Below are 15,821 nucleotides of genomic sequence, written 5' to 3'. Positions count from 1 at the left end.
AGCAGTTCAGGCTTGGAGGGAGGAGAGGAGGGGGCCAGGAGACCCAGAGGAGGCCGGCTGCTGAAGCATCCATGGAGACTCCCCCCCCCCTGCTGCGACCAGCACATGCCTTTGCATCTGGCGGTTAGAACTCTTAGAATGTGCGGATCCCATTTTTCAACCAAAACCAAAACCCGCTAGCCTTTTCCCAGGTCTTTTCTGACCTGGCAGTCGTTCGTCTTCTCTACGAAGGACTCTACAAAGCCCTTCTCCCTCTTTATCCCATGGGGTCCCAGCAACCTTTTCTGCTTCTAGGGAAAAGAGTCCCTTTCCACTGGACGCCTGGCAGCCCAGCGCCAAATCCGGCTGCTCCAGAGAGAACGGAAAGGAACTGTAAACGCCCTTGCGCTCTGACGCACACCAGTCACTTCCTTCCGGATCTTGGTGCTGCCGGTGCAGCTGCATTTACGAGAAAAAGAGAAATTGGAAACCGAGCCCAAGTCCCTTGCTATCCAAACTGGCCACTTGGACCAGTCTTGGGGCATCTTCCTTGGGAAAAAGGTAAAGTTTCAGATCTCAGGTTCCCCGACAGGGAATGAGAGCTTTGATTGGGGTTCTCCCCTTGCAGTTCATTGCCTCTCTAATTGCAGAACCCCAATTCTCCCGTTCTCCCCTCCCCCTCCTCGCTACCTCTTGCCAGGAAGGCTGGGAGTGAAGACCGTAAGCAAAAGAGACAGCAAAGGATGAGAATCTGGGTTGCTGGGTGTTTCAGAGAATCCCTCCCACAATCTTCTCCATTCCTAGACTCACGTCCGCATGCGCTGCTCCTGGCCATCCCAGGGCCTTTTACTAGATTAATTTATGGCCGGCCTGGGGCTGAAAATAAACTACCAAAAAACTAAATTACTGACAAAAAGCCTCACAATGGAATAAAAAAAAGAACTTCAAGGAGAAACAGGCCTGGAAATTAAAAATAAGGTTAACTACCTACTGATCTGGATTTCAAATAAAAGTTTAAATTTATATGAGGATAATTCTAGTAAAGTATGGAAAGAATTTTTTTTAAAAAAATATGGAAACCTGGACCAAACTCCACCTCTTGGTTGTGAAAATGAATATCCTCCCCAAAATGATTTTCTTATTCCAAACAATGCCCATTTTAGGAGGAATGAATTGTTTTAAGGAGTGGAAAAAGGAAATATCTAGATTAATATGGAGTGGAAAGAAACCAAGAATTAAACACCAGTTATTAACAGATAAAAAGGAGAGAGGTGGTTTTGCATTGCCAGATTTGGAATTCTACCATGCGGCGGCAGGATTGGTTTGGATAAAAGACTGGATTACACTAAAAGATACGGACCTATTAGACTTGGAAGGCCACGAGAATCGGTCTGGATTCCATGCTTCCTTAATATACGAAAAAGTGAAGGTCCACAGGGGATTTTTGAGCCATGTGATAAGAAAATCGTGATATAAAATCTGGAATAAATATAAAGGACTACTTGAGCCAAAAATACCCTGGTGGACATCAACAAGAGAAGCCATATACGCATGTTAGAATAGTTACAGCTAGCAAAACTGACGGGAAGAGTTAGAGGAGTATTGAACCAGAAAATACTTGGAGAATGGAGAATATTTAAGGATTCTATAAGATCATATTGTGCCAACCACACCATATTAGCAGAACTTGAGTGATACCTGTAAACACAACAAATACTGTTTGTGGAGTAGACCGGAACAACATTAAAGAATATAAAACTTGGTGAGGGGGGGGGGGGACAACGGCAGTATAAACAGTACAATGAGAATGAACGGAAGCCTCATTTTGTCACAAGTCTTTTTTATTTAATTAGGAAGTTTAAGTTTTTTATGCACTTAAATCTGCTTTTTCTTCTTTGTTTTTCTGTATTTTCTTCTTTCCTTTTTTCTTCATTGTTTTTTCTTTAATTTTCTTTTTTTGCAGTATGAGATGGCAAATTCTTTATATATGTGTGTAATTTAAATCAATAAAGATTATATTAAAAAATAAGTCAACTTGTGGCTGGCCTGATCAAGCGTTGCTTCCTCTGGTTAGCCCCGCTGGAACTCCAGTTCTTTCCAGACCCTGGGGTCACTAGAGGACTGGTGGCTCCTCCTGGCAAATGGCCTGGTGCGCGCTGGATCACCAGTCCTTCCTTGCCCCCCTTGAATCCCATCTGGGGTGCCATCTGTTGTAAAAAAAAGCTGCCCTTCTTCCCTTATGGGGGACACAAGAGCCCCTCATAGAGTCCCTTGTAGGTTCTCCATCGGTAGGAGAAAACAACAGAGGCAACCAGAGACTATTGAGAAGCAAAGTAGCTAGTAAGCCTGATCTTGATTGATCTGCTGCAACAGGGTGCTCCCCTGAGGAGAACCCCCAACTAAGGTGTGCCTGCCCTTATATAGACATTTTAAATTCCCTGCCCTGGAGCTCCAGACCACCCCTCCATACATCATACATACATCACAGAAGGGGTGTAACCCCAGACCACCCCCCACAAACATCATACCTACATCACAGAAAAGGAGGTCTGCAACAGAAATGTGAATGTTGTTGTTTTTCCTGTCTGCCTGGTTATCTGATAATGCCTTATCTGATTCCCTTTCCTGGTAGTCTGGCCCTTCCTTTGAGATGGTGATTTCCCAATTCCTGAGACAATGGGAAGGTTCCCTCACCCGCTCCCTCCTTGCAGAGAAAATATTTGGTCAGTTTGGGAGTCAGAATGGTTTCAGGACGGTCTTCCTGAGCTGCTCCAGACATGTGGTCCACATATCTATGTATGTGCTTGGTTGGTACATTTATGAACATTTATTATATATACAAGACATTGTTATGGAAAATCTAGGTGCGAGGCTGCTCTGCCACCCATCTTGTCGGACTGAGTCCGCGGTTCCCTGCGGAACAAAAGGAGCGCAGCCAGAGACTGGAGCAAGTTGGAGAAGATCCACGTTTATTGCGCAACAGGTTCAAGGCAAGATTGAACCCCGAGGATGGGGTGACATGAACTTTTAAAACTTCCCACCATTACCCCAGATACAGTTCATTTTTTTTAAAGATATTTATTAGAGTTTTACAAAAAACAAAGGTTCACAGAATAAAAGAAAAACCAAGAAAAATAAAAAATTCAAAAATACATAAAGAAGAGAAAAAAGGAAAATACAAAAAACAAATCCATTTTTTGATTTTTTAAGCTCATTTGCTTGTTTCCTTGACCTCCTCACACCTCCCCTTTTTGCATTCCCATTTACATAATCAATTCAGCAAATCCTTACCCTCTTTCATTTATCTTAACTCTATATCCTAACATATTATGACTCTATCTTTTCATCCATTTATCAATTCATTTTTGCATATTCTTATTAACTTTTGTTGCTGAATACCACTTATTGCCAATCCGAACATATTTTTAACATTCATTAATTTTACAATATTTCTGAAGATAGTCTTTAAATTTCTTCCAGTCTTCCTCCACCACCTCTTCTCCCAAGTCTCGGATTCTGCCAGTCATTTCCGCCCCCAGATACAGTTCAAAGGCATCATCACTACATCATTGCTACATCACAATTACATCAGAAAAGGGGTGGGTTACACGGGATTAACATATGGAGGAGGGAGGGGGAAACATGCAGAGTTGGAACATGTATTGAAAGGCACGTTCTGAGTACCGGTGGTAAGAGAACAATGGGGTCTTAGTTTGCATAGTCTGTCACCCGGCCGAGCCTGGAGGAAGGGCTAGACTGGGTGATTTGGCATCAATGAGGTCTTTCCTGGGTGTACGTGACCGTGACCTCCCGCTTGAGGGATTATGGAAGGTACTGGGCAGTCTTGAAGTCCTGAGGAAATGGAGCAGTTTGGCATTGAAAGCAAGAGAATCGGTGGTACGGGTGATTTTGTATGAATTTTTATATTTTTTTAGCCCTTTGAAACAGTGGCAGCTCATTTGGGAAACGAATTGCTACATTGTATCAATTTTGATGGGCTTAGCAAGGATATGAGGTGTCAGTCCATTCTTCTCAGAGCAGGGAGCTGTCAACAGCTTGTCAGAAGGTAAAGGAGGCCTGCAAGACCAAATGCATTGTGCTGATTGGCTGGAGGCTGCGTTGGGTGCAGGCTGATTGGTCAGGACGCTCCCGTAGGCAAATAGTCTGTTCATTCATAAAATACGCTCCTCGCTCCTCTGGTCTACCCAGGGAAAGGACACTTTATTTTGGGGCTTGGGTTTTGCGTGGTGCTTAGTGCAAAACGGTGAGGGGGCTGAGGGGTCCTTGTAGGGCCGGGCGCCCTTGAGGTCATCGCCTCGAACCCTCTGAAGGCTTCTGGGAAGGGGGTTGACAAACATGCCCCCCCTTCCGTATCAACCTTAATTTTTTTATTGCAGGATTCATCCATTCCAGCCTTTCGCATGATGAATTCTGCATCTACGTTAAATAAGCAGGGAGACAATTTAAAGCCTTGTCATACTCCTTTCCCAATTTTGAACCAATCAGTTGTTCCATATCCAGTTCTAACTGTAGCTTCTTGTCCCACATAGAGATTTTTCAAGAGACAGATGAGGTGATCAGGCACTCCCATTCCTTTAAGAACTTGCCATCGTTTGCTGTGGTCGACACAGTCAAAGGCTTTTGCATAGTCAATGAAGCAGAAGTAGATGTCTTTCTGGAACTCTCTAGCTTTCTCCATAATCCAGCGCATGTTTGCAATTTGGTCTCTGGTTCCTCTGCCCCTTCGAAATCCAGCTTGCACTTCTGGGAGTTCTTGGTCCACATACTGCTTAAGCCTGCCTTGTAGCATTTTAAGCATAACCTTGCTAGTGTGTGAAATGGGCGCAATTGGACGATAGGTGGAGCATTCTTTGGCACTGCCCTTCTTTGGGATTGGGATTCATGTGTTGCAGGAAACACATGAACTCCTCTTTGTCCTCAGGAATATAATCATGGGGAGAGGAAAGGAGCAACCGGGCAGGTGACAAGAAGAAGAAGAAGAGTTCGGATTTGATACCCCTCTATATCACTACCTGAAGGAGTCTCAAAGCGGCTAGCATTCGCCTTTCCCTTCCTCCCCCACAGCAAACACTCTGTGAGGTGAGTGGGGCTGAGAGACTTCAGAGAAGTGTGACTGGCCCAAGGTCACCCATCAGCTGCATGTTGATACGGAAGGAAGGGGGGGCATGCATCTCTTTTCCCTCCGCAGGTCACCAGAGGGTCCGAGGCGATGACCTCAAGGGCACCCAGCCCTATACAGCCCCCTCAGCCCCCACACTGTTACACAAGCACCACACTCTACCCCAAGCCCCATAAATAAAGCGCCTTTCCCTTCCTATGCGGGCGAAATAAGCCGAACTCTTAGGCTTCCTTGCCGCCCTATCTTTACTGTGGGTAGACCGTACAAAGTTATATCCCCATTCATTTCAATGGCTGCGTTCTATCCAAACAGAACCATGCATTCGTTTTGCAGAGCTAGCTCAGCGAGCTCTTGCACGCCTCATTTAACCTCTTGACAAGCTGCTGATGGCTCCCCGCTGGGAGAACAATGGAACCGAAACTGGTGAACTCGTAAAAGTGTCAAATCTTGCAACAATGTATCCATTTTGTTTCCAACTTCAATTACCAATATAGAATGAACTAAAAATCCTTAAAAATTCGTATAAAATCAACGGTAACTCCGATCTCCTTGGTTTTGGTGTCGATCGACTCAGTCTCCTCAGGACTCCATGACACCTCCCCTGCCTCCATAATCCCTCAAGCGAAATGTCACGTACTCAGGAAGACCCTAATCCGGTCAAATCGCTCTGCCCGGCCTTTCATCCGGGCAGTGCCAGGTGGCAGACTTTACATATTCGAACTATTGTCTTCTCATCACCGGTACTCAGGAAATGTTTATCTGCGCATATCTCCAGCTATGCATATTCCCCCTCCCTCCTCTGTATGTTAATCCAGTGTAACCCAACCTCTCTTTAATGTATTCATGATGTCATCTGTGTAACCCAACCTCTCTTTAATGTATTCATGATGTCATCTGTGTAACCCAACCTCTCTTTAATGTATTCATGATGTCATCTGTGTAACCCAACCTCTCTTTAATGTATTCTTTAATGTATTCTTTAATGTATTCTTTAATGTACTCTTTAATGTATTCTTTAATGTTTAGCCTGGAGAAGAGGAGGTTAAGGGGTGATATGATAGCCATGTTCAAATATATAAAAGGATGTCACATAGAGGAGGGAGAAAGGTTGTTTTCTGCTGCTCCAGAGAAGCGGACACGGAGCAATGGATCCAAACTACAAGAAAGAAGATTCCACCTAAACATTAGGAAGAACTTCCTGACAGTAAGAGCTGTTCGACAGTGGAATTTGCTGTCAAGGAGTGTGGTGGAGTCTCCTTCTTTGGAGGTCTTTAAGCAGAGGCTTGACAACCATATGTCAGGAGTGCTCTGATGGTGTTTCCTGCTTGGCAGGGGGTTGGACTCGATGGCCCTTGTGGTCTCTTCCAACTCTATGATTCTATGATTCTATGATTCTATGATTCTATTCATGTTGTAGCTATGATGTATTTTGCACTGCATTATGGGACATGGAGGGAAGTTTCAAAAGCTCATGTCACCCCTTTCTCACTGTTCAGTCTCGCCTTGAACCTGTTGTGCAATGAACTTGGATCTTCTGCAGCTTGCTCCTGTCTCCAGCTGAGCTCATTTTTCCTCCGCAGGGACCCGCGGACTTAGTCCGACGAGCTGGGTGGCTGAGCAGCCTCGCACCCAGATTTTACCGTAACAATGTGGAGGAGCAAAGACGCAAACCCGGTTCCCCAGATTACGAGTCCACCGCTCTTAACCACTACACCCCACTGGCTCTCAACAAGACTCTCAGGTTACCACCACAACTCCTCCCTCAACCCCTCCTCTTTGTGATGTGTCAAAGATGTAGTCATGATGTAGTATTGGGGGTGTTGCATGGGGGATTAGCAGCTAATAAAAGTTGGGGTCTTCTTTTGTTGGGGGCTTCCATCTTGTTCCACCTGGGGGCAGGTGGGAGTCCTGTGGCAACAGTCTTCAATCAAGACCTACTGGCTGCTCTTTTGCTCTGCTCTTCCTTGCTGGTCTTCTTGTTTCTTGTCCAAGGGATCCCTCAGATTTTGGAATCCGCTTCTGGCTCCAATTGTATCGGCTGCTTTTCTGAGCCTCTTGGCTGTTGTGCCTGGACGGGGCCTGTGTCCACAGTCATTGTCCTGGCCTGAGTCAGAGGCTGGGGTGGGGAGCTGGGATTTGGGGGGAGTCGTTTAGCTGCCCCCCTCCATTTCTGGTTTGAACAGCACCAAGACCTAAAACACGGAGGGATCTAAGCTCGTGGGGTGGGGTGGGGGAGGATGTTGCACTTGTGGGGGGGGACCTCTCTTTGCAGCTGGATCTCCAGGATCAGCCCCTCCCCCGCTCTTCTGATCCAGAAGGAAGACGGTGGAGGGGAAACCTTCCTCTCCCCCCTCAATTCTTTCCCTCCCCTCCCGGCACCTCCTCCTCTCACCCCGCCCCCACAAACCCAGATCCCGCCCCCAAACGTCCCACCCCTTCCTCCTCCTCCTCCAATCCGGCTCTTCTGTCCCAGGAATGGGGGGGGTGAGCCCCCTCCCACCCTGCCTTCTTCTCCAGGACGTGGAGCTTCCACTCCGGATTGCTGCTCTGCCCCGTAGATCTAGGGGGGGCGGCTTTCGATGCTGCAGGAAAGGAAAGGAGAATCGGGAGCGAGGACAAAGAGGTAAAGGGGTCGCGGGGGGGAGAGGGGAGAAAAGGACCCAGAGACCCCTCCAGCTCCCCCAAGCGCCTTCCGTGGGGCCTGGATCCTGCACGCGTGCTGCGAAGGGGGCTTTCCTCGCAGGGCGGACCCCTCACCCGTTTCCCAAGGCTCCGCGCGGCCCATGAAAAGGTTAAGGGGCGCGAGAGACGCCTGGATAGAGACCCCCCTGTCCCTCCCTTGCTCCTGTCGGGGGGGCTGCGAATGGAGAGGTGTGGCGCGCAGGGCGTGGGGTGACCCGAGCCAAGGGGGCCTTTGGGTGCAGGGGAGACTCCGGGAGAGAGGGAGGGGGTCAAGGACGTGGGGGGAGAAGGGAGGGGGCATCCCCGAGGCAGGGAAGCGCAGCATTGGCAGGGTGGGTGGGGGGGAGATAGGAAGACCAGTCTTGCGGGGGCGGGGCGTCTCCATCGTGGCTTCTTCGGGGAATCTCTGGAGGGGCCGCCTTGGCTTCTCCCTCCCACCCAGGAATCGGCCCCCCTTCAAGGCGACCAGAGAAGGATCCCTGGAAAGTGGGGGTCCTATCCCCCCACCCCTCCTTCCTGCAAGCTCCATCCTCTTCCCACCCCATGAGCCCCCATAAGCCCCTGCCCTGTCCAGACCCAGGGATTCTGCCCAGTCCAGCCATTGGTCCCCTGGAGAGGAGAGGAAATCCCGAGAGGAAGAGGGGAGGCGGGAGGCCTTCTCAGAAGCGGCTCTTGGTTTCCGCAATCCCACCCAGGAAGCAGCCAGAAACCTTTTCCTCTCTCTCAGGCTTCCATCTTTAATGTCTTTTCCACTGAGGATGAGGATAATGTACACCTGTCATCAGAAACAGGGGTGCAGAGTCCATGGAATGGCTCTCAGGATTGATACGGAAGTTGCACCTCAAAAGCATTTCTGTTCCTCTTACTCTTTGTAGGCAGTGTCAGAGTGACTGACAAGCTGAGATACAATCCTTCAGCATCTGATGACAGCGACTCCATGAATCTTCCCAGTCAAAGGACCCATTTTCAGGATAGACAGTGCCTGGGGCTGGAGGCTCTACACGCAGGGTTTGCCTATGCAGGCCAAAGACTGCCAGTATTAGCACAGGCAAAGTGTGTGACCTCCCCAAATTTACAGACTGTGTGGGAATGAGAGTTTGTGGGTGGGATTATACTTTACGGCAACCTGTGATTTTCTCCACCCACAACATTTCGTGAGCTGATATTGCAGTAAAAATTCCAAAATAACTACAAAAAATCACACGATAATAATGATAGTACAGTGGTACCTCAGGTTAAGAACTGAATCCGTTCTGGAGGTCCATTCTTAACCTGAAACTGTTCTTAACCTGTGGTACCACTTTAGCTAATGGGGCCTCCTGCTGCCGCTGCGCGATTTCTGTTCTCATCCTGAAGCAAAGTTCTTAACCCAAGGTACTATTTCTGGGTTAGCAGACTCTGTAACCTGAAGCGTCTGTAACCTGAGGTACCACTCTAGAAGTTCTAGTACTAGTATTTTCCCCCAGCTGCTCTGGGCAGCTTACAGTACATATAGGTAAAGGTAAAGGACCCCTATGGGATGCAGGTGGCGCTGTGGGTAAAACCTCAGTGCCTAGGGCTTGCCGAACACATGGTCGGCGGTTCGAATCCCCGCGGCAGGGTGAGCTCCCGTCTTCGGTCCCAGCTCCTGCCCACCTAGCAGTTCGACAGCACCCTTAAGTGCAAGTAGATAAATAGGTACCGCTTTATAGCGGGAAGGTAAACAGCGTTTCCGTGTGCTGCGCTGGTGCTGGCTCGCCAGAGCAGCTTCGTCACGCTGGCCACGTGATCCGGAAGTGTCTCCGGACAGCGCTGGCCCCCAGCCTCTTAAGTGAGATGGGCGCACAACCCTAGAGTTGGACACGACTGGCCCGTACGGGCAGGGGTACCTTTACTAAAGGGACGCCTTACCATTAGGTCCAGTCGTGGCCGACTCTGGGGTTGCGGCGCTCATCTCGCTTTATTGGCCGAGGGAGCCGGTGTACAACTTCCAGGTCATGTGGCCAGCATGACTAAGCCGCTTCTGGCGAACCACAGCAGCGCACGGAAACACCGTTTACCTTCCCGCCGGAGCGGGACCTATTTATCTACTTGCACTTTGACGTGATTTCAAACTGCTAGGTTGGCAGGAGCAGGGACCGAGCAACGGGAGCTCACCCCGTTGTGGGGATTCGAACTGCCGGCCTTCTGAATGGCAAGGCCTATGCTCTGTGGTTTAAACCACAATGCCACCCGCGTCCCTACAGTACATATACAAGACAGTAAAACATCAAACATTAAAAACCTCCTGATACAGCTGTCTTCTAAATGTCAGATGGTTGCCTACTTCCTTGGCCTCGGAAGGGAGGGCATTCCATGGGGCAGGAGGCCCTCTGCCTGGTTCTATGGAACTTCACTTGTGACAGCAAGGGAACCAGCAGAAGACCCTCGGAGGCGGACCTCCCTGTCCGGACTGAACGATGGGGGTGAAGATGCTCCGTCAGGTCCATAGGGCCGAGGCTGTTGAGGGCTTGAGGTTGCAGATCTTGCTCCTCCATAATGATCGATGTATAGTTAGCAGAGTAGGAGAAAACACAGAGGCAGCAAAGCTTAGAAATTTATTACTGAAGACACATAAGCATAACAGGATCCCAAAAATAGCAAAAATGTAACTCACAGTAAAACCCTGACTTAGCTTTCCAAAAGAGCACTCAAGTAAGAAGCAGACAAGCAGAGTAGAGTAATAGCAGAATAGGAAGTGGGAGCAGGCGCATTTCAATACTGTAATTTATATATAATTCAAGGTCAGAGTAACCCTGGGACTAGATAACAAGCCTCCAGGTGGACGTGCCCCACCTGCCCTTCACGTTCCTCTTCCACACGGGCAGAATCTGCCTTCTGGACTGTGGGATTCACGGTTGTTCTCCTCCTCTCTATCCACCAGGGCTTGACTTCAGGTGCAGCAGAATTCCCCAGTCCCCCAAGGATTTGAGACCCATCAGCTTTCCTCACCTGGTTTAGCCGGCCGGTTGAAGCCGTTGCTTGAAGCCCTGTTGCATGCTGACAGCTTCTGGAAGCCACAGGTGAGAGCTGAGGGCAGGGTGGGGACCAAGGGTGGAAAAATGACCCCAGAAGGTGTAGGACATGTTCCCCACCAAAGGAACTACTTATCCCCAACACCCCATGACATCTAGATTCAGGTAGGTAGCCGTATTGGTCTGACACAGTTGAAATAAAAAATTTAAAAAGAGTCCAATAGCACCTTAGAGACCAACTAGGTTTGTTCTAGGTATAAGCTTTTGTGTGCATGCACACTTCTTCAGATCCACTGACACAGATGTCACCAGACCCTTGTATATCGTGGGAGGATGGAGTGGGGTTTTTCTCAGAAGGGTACTCCTACTACGATCTCCCACTACCCTTCACTATATGAAGAAGTGTGCATGCACACAAAAGCTTATACCTAGAACAAAATTAGTTGCTCCCTAAGGTGCTGCTGCTGTTGTTGTTTAGTCGTTTAATCGTGACCGACTCTTTGTGACCCCATGGACCAGAGCACGCCAGGCACTCCTGTCTTCCACTGCCTCCCTCATGCTGGTAGCTTCGAGAACACTGTCCAACCATCTCGTCCTCTGTCGTCCCCTTCTCCTTGTGCCCTCAATCTTTCCCAGCATCAGGGTCTTTTCCAGGGAGTCTTCTCTTCTCTTGAGGTGGCCAAAGTATTGGAGCCTCAGCTTCAGGATCTGTCCTTCCAGTGAGCACTCAGGGCTGATTTCCTTAAGAATGGAGAGGTTTGATCTTCTTGCAGCCCATGGGACTCTCAAGAATCTCATCCAGCACCAGAATTCAAAAGCACCAATTATTCAGTGATCAGCCTTCTTTATGGTCTAGCTCTCACTTCCATACATCACTACTGGGAAATCCATAGCTTTAACTATACGGACGTTTGCCGGCAAGGTGATGTCTCTGCATTTTAAGATGCTGTCTAGGTTTCTCATTGCTTTTCTCCCAAGATCCTAAGGTGCTGCTGGACTATTTTTATTATTTTTTTACTTCAGCTGTGTCAGACCAATATGGCTACCTACCATGAAGTACAGTTATCTCCTTGCCTTGAATATCCTGCTTTTCAGTGCGAGATTAGGATAGTCCTCTGTCAGAAGACAAGCAGAGGATCAAGCAGCGCATCATTATTATAAGGAGCAATGGGGGTGGGTGTTTCCGCCTGGGATTCCCATGTGCCAGCTGCTTTCCTTCTGCTTCTCCTGCTCTCTCCATGCAATCTGAGGCATGTAGACAGAGGTCCATCTCCAAGAACAGGAGCTTCCCTGAGCACCCATTCAGCTGACCCCAAGCACCAAGCCTTGTCACTAGTTCTCTGACTGACCCAGACCACAGTCCCTAAAAAAGATGAAGGCCTGGGTCTCCCAAAATGGTCTATATGGACCTCCTGAGGTCAGCGGGACTGTGCAGGTGATTCATGAAGATCTAGAGGTGGAAATGGGGGCAACCACTTGATTTGAAAGGCAGTCCCACAGGACAACGGTATTCCAAGATCATGCTGTGTTATTAAAGATGATTTAGGGTTATGAAAGGTTGCTGATGCATTACTATCATTCGACATCATACCATTTTCATTTCCTAAAAAGTGGGAACATGGGGAGGACATGGGAGAATGTAGGAGATGTTGAAATAAGAGAAGGTGCTAATGGTGGTTGATGTGTCCTTTTCCCCCTATGTTCTCTTTCCTGAAACCCAAACTGAAAAAGGTGATGGAGAAGACAGAATTGCAGGGGACAAGGCACCTTTCATTTCATTAGGAATAGCCATTAAAATGTGTGAAATGTGGAATATGCTTCACTGAATGAGCACACATAGTTCACATCAACGAACACAAAAAGGAAAGAAACCATTTAAAGGTATGGAGTGCGGAAAGAGCTTCTGTTTCAATGCAAAACTTAGAACACACCAGCGGACTCACACAGAGAGAAAATGTTTTACATGCAGGGAGTGTGGGAAGAACTTCAGTCAGAGTGGACATCTTAAATTGCACAAACTGACTCACACCGGGGAGAAACCATTTAAATGTATCGAGTGTGGAAAGAGCTTCCGTTGTAATACAAGCCTTAGATCACATCAACGGACTCATACAGGGGAGAAACCATATAAATGTATTGAGTGTGAAAAGAGTTTTAGCGATAGTGGAAACCTAAGAAGACATCAACGGACCCACACAGGGGAGAAACCATTTAAATGCATGGAGTGTGGAAAGAGCTTTAGTCAGAGTGAAAGCCTTAGATCACATCAACGGACTCACACAGGGGAGAAACCATTTAAATGCATAGAGTGTGGAAAGAGCTTTAGTCAGAGTGGACACCTTAAAATACATCAACGGACACACACAGGGGAGAAACCATTTGAATGCATGGAGTGCGGAAAGAGCTTTAATGAAAGTGGAAGCCTTAGAAGACATCAACGGACTCATACAGGGGAGAAACCATATAAATGTATCGAGTGTGGAAACAGCTTTAGTAAAAGTGGAAGCCTTAGACAACATCAACGGACTCATACAGGGGAGAAACCATATAAATGTATCGAGTGTGGAAACAGCTTTATTCAAAGTGGAAACCTTAGACAACATCAACGGACTCACACAGGGGAGAAACCATATAAATGTATCGAGTGTGGAAACAGCTTTAGTCAAAGTGGAAACCTTAGACAACATCAACGGACTCACACAGGGATGAAACCATATAAATGTGTGGAGTGTGGAAAAAGCTTTAGTGATAGTGGAAGCCTTAGACAACATCAACAGACTCATACAGGGGAGAAACCATATGAATGTATCGAGTGTGGAAACAGCTTTAGTAGAAGTGGAAACCTTAGACAACATCAACGGATTCACACAGGGATGAAACCATATAAATGTATCGAGTGTGGAAAGAGCTTCAGTCAGAGTGGAGACTTTAGGAACCATCAACGGACTCACACAGGGGAGAAACCATTTAAATGTGTGGAGTGTGGGAAGTGCTTCAGTCAGAGTGGAAATCTTAGAAAACATCAGCGGACACACACGGGAGAAACCATTTAAAGGTATGGACTGTGGAAGGAGCTTCAGTCAGAGTGGAATCCTTGATTTATGTCAACAAACTCACACAAAGGAGAAACCATATAAATATCAGGAAAGTAGATGGAGGTTCACTCTTAGTGGAAGTTCAGAATCAACAGACTCATGGACAGGAAGAACTTTAAGAATTGAAACCCTTCAAACCATCAACAAACTCAGGAGAATCAGTTTGAATGAAAAGACTGCAGAAAGTGATTTATTTATAATGGAGTATTTAAGGAACAGGGACGCGGGTGGCGCTGTGGGTTAAACCACAGAGCCTAGGACTTGCCGGTCAGAAGGTCGGCGGTTCGAATCCCCACGACGGGGTGAGCTCCCGTTGCTCAGTCCCAGCTCCTGCCAACCTAGCAGTTCAAAAGCACGTCAAAGTGCAAATAGATAAATAGGTACCGCTCCAGCGGGAAGGTAAACGGTGTTTCCGTGCGCTGCTCTGGTTCACCAGAAGCGGCTTAGTCATGCTGGCCACATGACTCGGAAGCTGTGCGCCGGCTCCCTCGGCCAGTAAAGCAAGATGAGCGCCACAATCCCAGAGTCGGTCACGACTGGACCTAATGGTCATAGAATCATAGAATCATAGAATCATAGAGTTGGAAGAGGCCACAAGGGCCATCGAGTCCAACCCCCTGCCAAGCAGGAAACACCATCAGAGCACTCCTGACATATGGTTGTCAAGCCTCTGCTTAAAGACCTCCAAAGAAGGAGACTCCACCACACTCCTTGGCAGCAAATTCCACTGTCGAACAGCTCTTACTGTCAGGAAGTTCTTCCTAATGTTTAGGTGGAATCTTCTTTCTTGTAGTTTGGATCCATTGCTCCGTGTCCGCTTCTCTGGAGCAGCAGAAAACAACCTTTCTCCCTCCTCTATGTGACATCCTTTTATATATTTGAACATGGCTATCATATCACCCCTTAACCTCCTCTTCTCCAGGCTAAACATGCCCAGCTCCCTTAGCCGTTCCTCATAAGGCATCGTTTCCAGGCCTTTGACCATGTTGGTTGCCCTCCTCTGGACACGTTCCAGTTTGTCAATCTCCTTCTTGAACTGTGGTGCCCACAACTGGACACAGTACTCCAGGTGAGGTCTGACCAGAGCAGAATACAGTGGCACTATTACTTCCCTTGATCTAGATGCTATACTCCTATTGATGCAGCCCAGAATTGCATTGGCTTTTTTAGCTGCCGCGTCACACTGTTGGCTCATGTCAAGTTTGTGGTCAACCAAGACTCCTAGATCCTTTTCACATGTAGTGCTCTCAAGCCAGGTGTCACCCATCTTGTATTTGTGCCTCTCATTTTTTTTGCCCAAGTGCAATACTTTACATTTCTCCCTGTTAAAATTCATCTTGTTTGTTTTGGCCCAGTTCTCTAATCTGTCAAGGTCGTTTTGAAGTGTGATCCTGTCCTCTGGGGTGTTAGCCACCCCTCCCAGTTTGGTGTCATCTGCAAATTTGATCAGGATGCCCTTGAGTCCATCATCCAAGTCATTGATAAAGATGTTGAATAAGACCGGGCCCAAGAAGAACCCTGTGGCACCCCACTAGTCACTCTTCTCCAGGATGAAGAGGAACCATTGATGAGCACCCTTTGGGTTCGGTCAGTCAGCCAGTTACAAATCCACTGAGTGGTAACATAGTCAAGACCGCATTTTACCAGCTTCTTTACAAGAATATCATGGGGCACCTTGTCAAATGCCTTGCTGAAATCAAGGTAGGCTACATCCACTGCGTTCCCTTCATCTACCAGGCTTGTAATTCTGTCAAAAAACGAGATCAGGTTAGTCTGACATGACTTATTTTTCAGAAATCCATGCTGACTATTGGTGATCACAGCATTCCTTTCTAGGTGCTCACAGACTGTTTGCTTAATGATCCACTCCAGAATCTTCCCTGGTATTGATGTCAGACTGACTGGGCGGTAATTATTTGGGTCCTCTCTTTT

The 15,821-nt window shown here is 47.7% G+C and overlaps 1 protein-coding gene across 2 annotated transcripts in view; it reads left to right on the top strand.

The window, feature by feature from the left end:
• Positions 1 to 7,581: 7,581 nt before the first annotated feature.
• Positions 7,582 to 15,821, top strand: part of LOC310743013 (uncharacterized protein) — a 151,532-nt gene continuing 143,292 nt past the window's right edge. Inside the window, exon 1 of one of the 2 annotated variants that reach the window (XM_083573048.1) lies at positions 7,582 to 7,742. The gene's annotated coding sequence lies outside the window, so the exon portion shown is untranslated. The remainder of the gene's footprint in view (positions 7,743 to 15,821) is intronic. The other variant, XM_083573047.1, reaches the window with a different exon arrangement.

The sequence above is a fragment of the Podarcis filfolensis genome (assembly GCF_964270895.1).
Source record: "Podarcis filfolensis genome assembly, chromosome: 10".
NCBI classification, from domain to species: domain Eukaryota; kingdom Metazoa; phylum Chordata; class Lepidosauria; order Squamata; family Lacertidae; genus Podarcis; species Podarcis filfolensis.
This window is presented reverse-complemented; position numbering and strand designations above follow the sequence as displayed.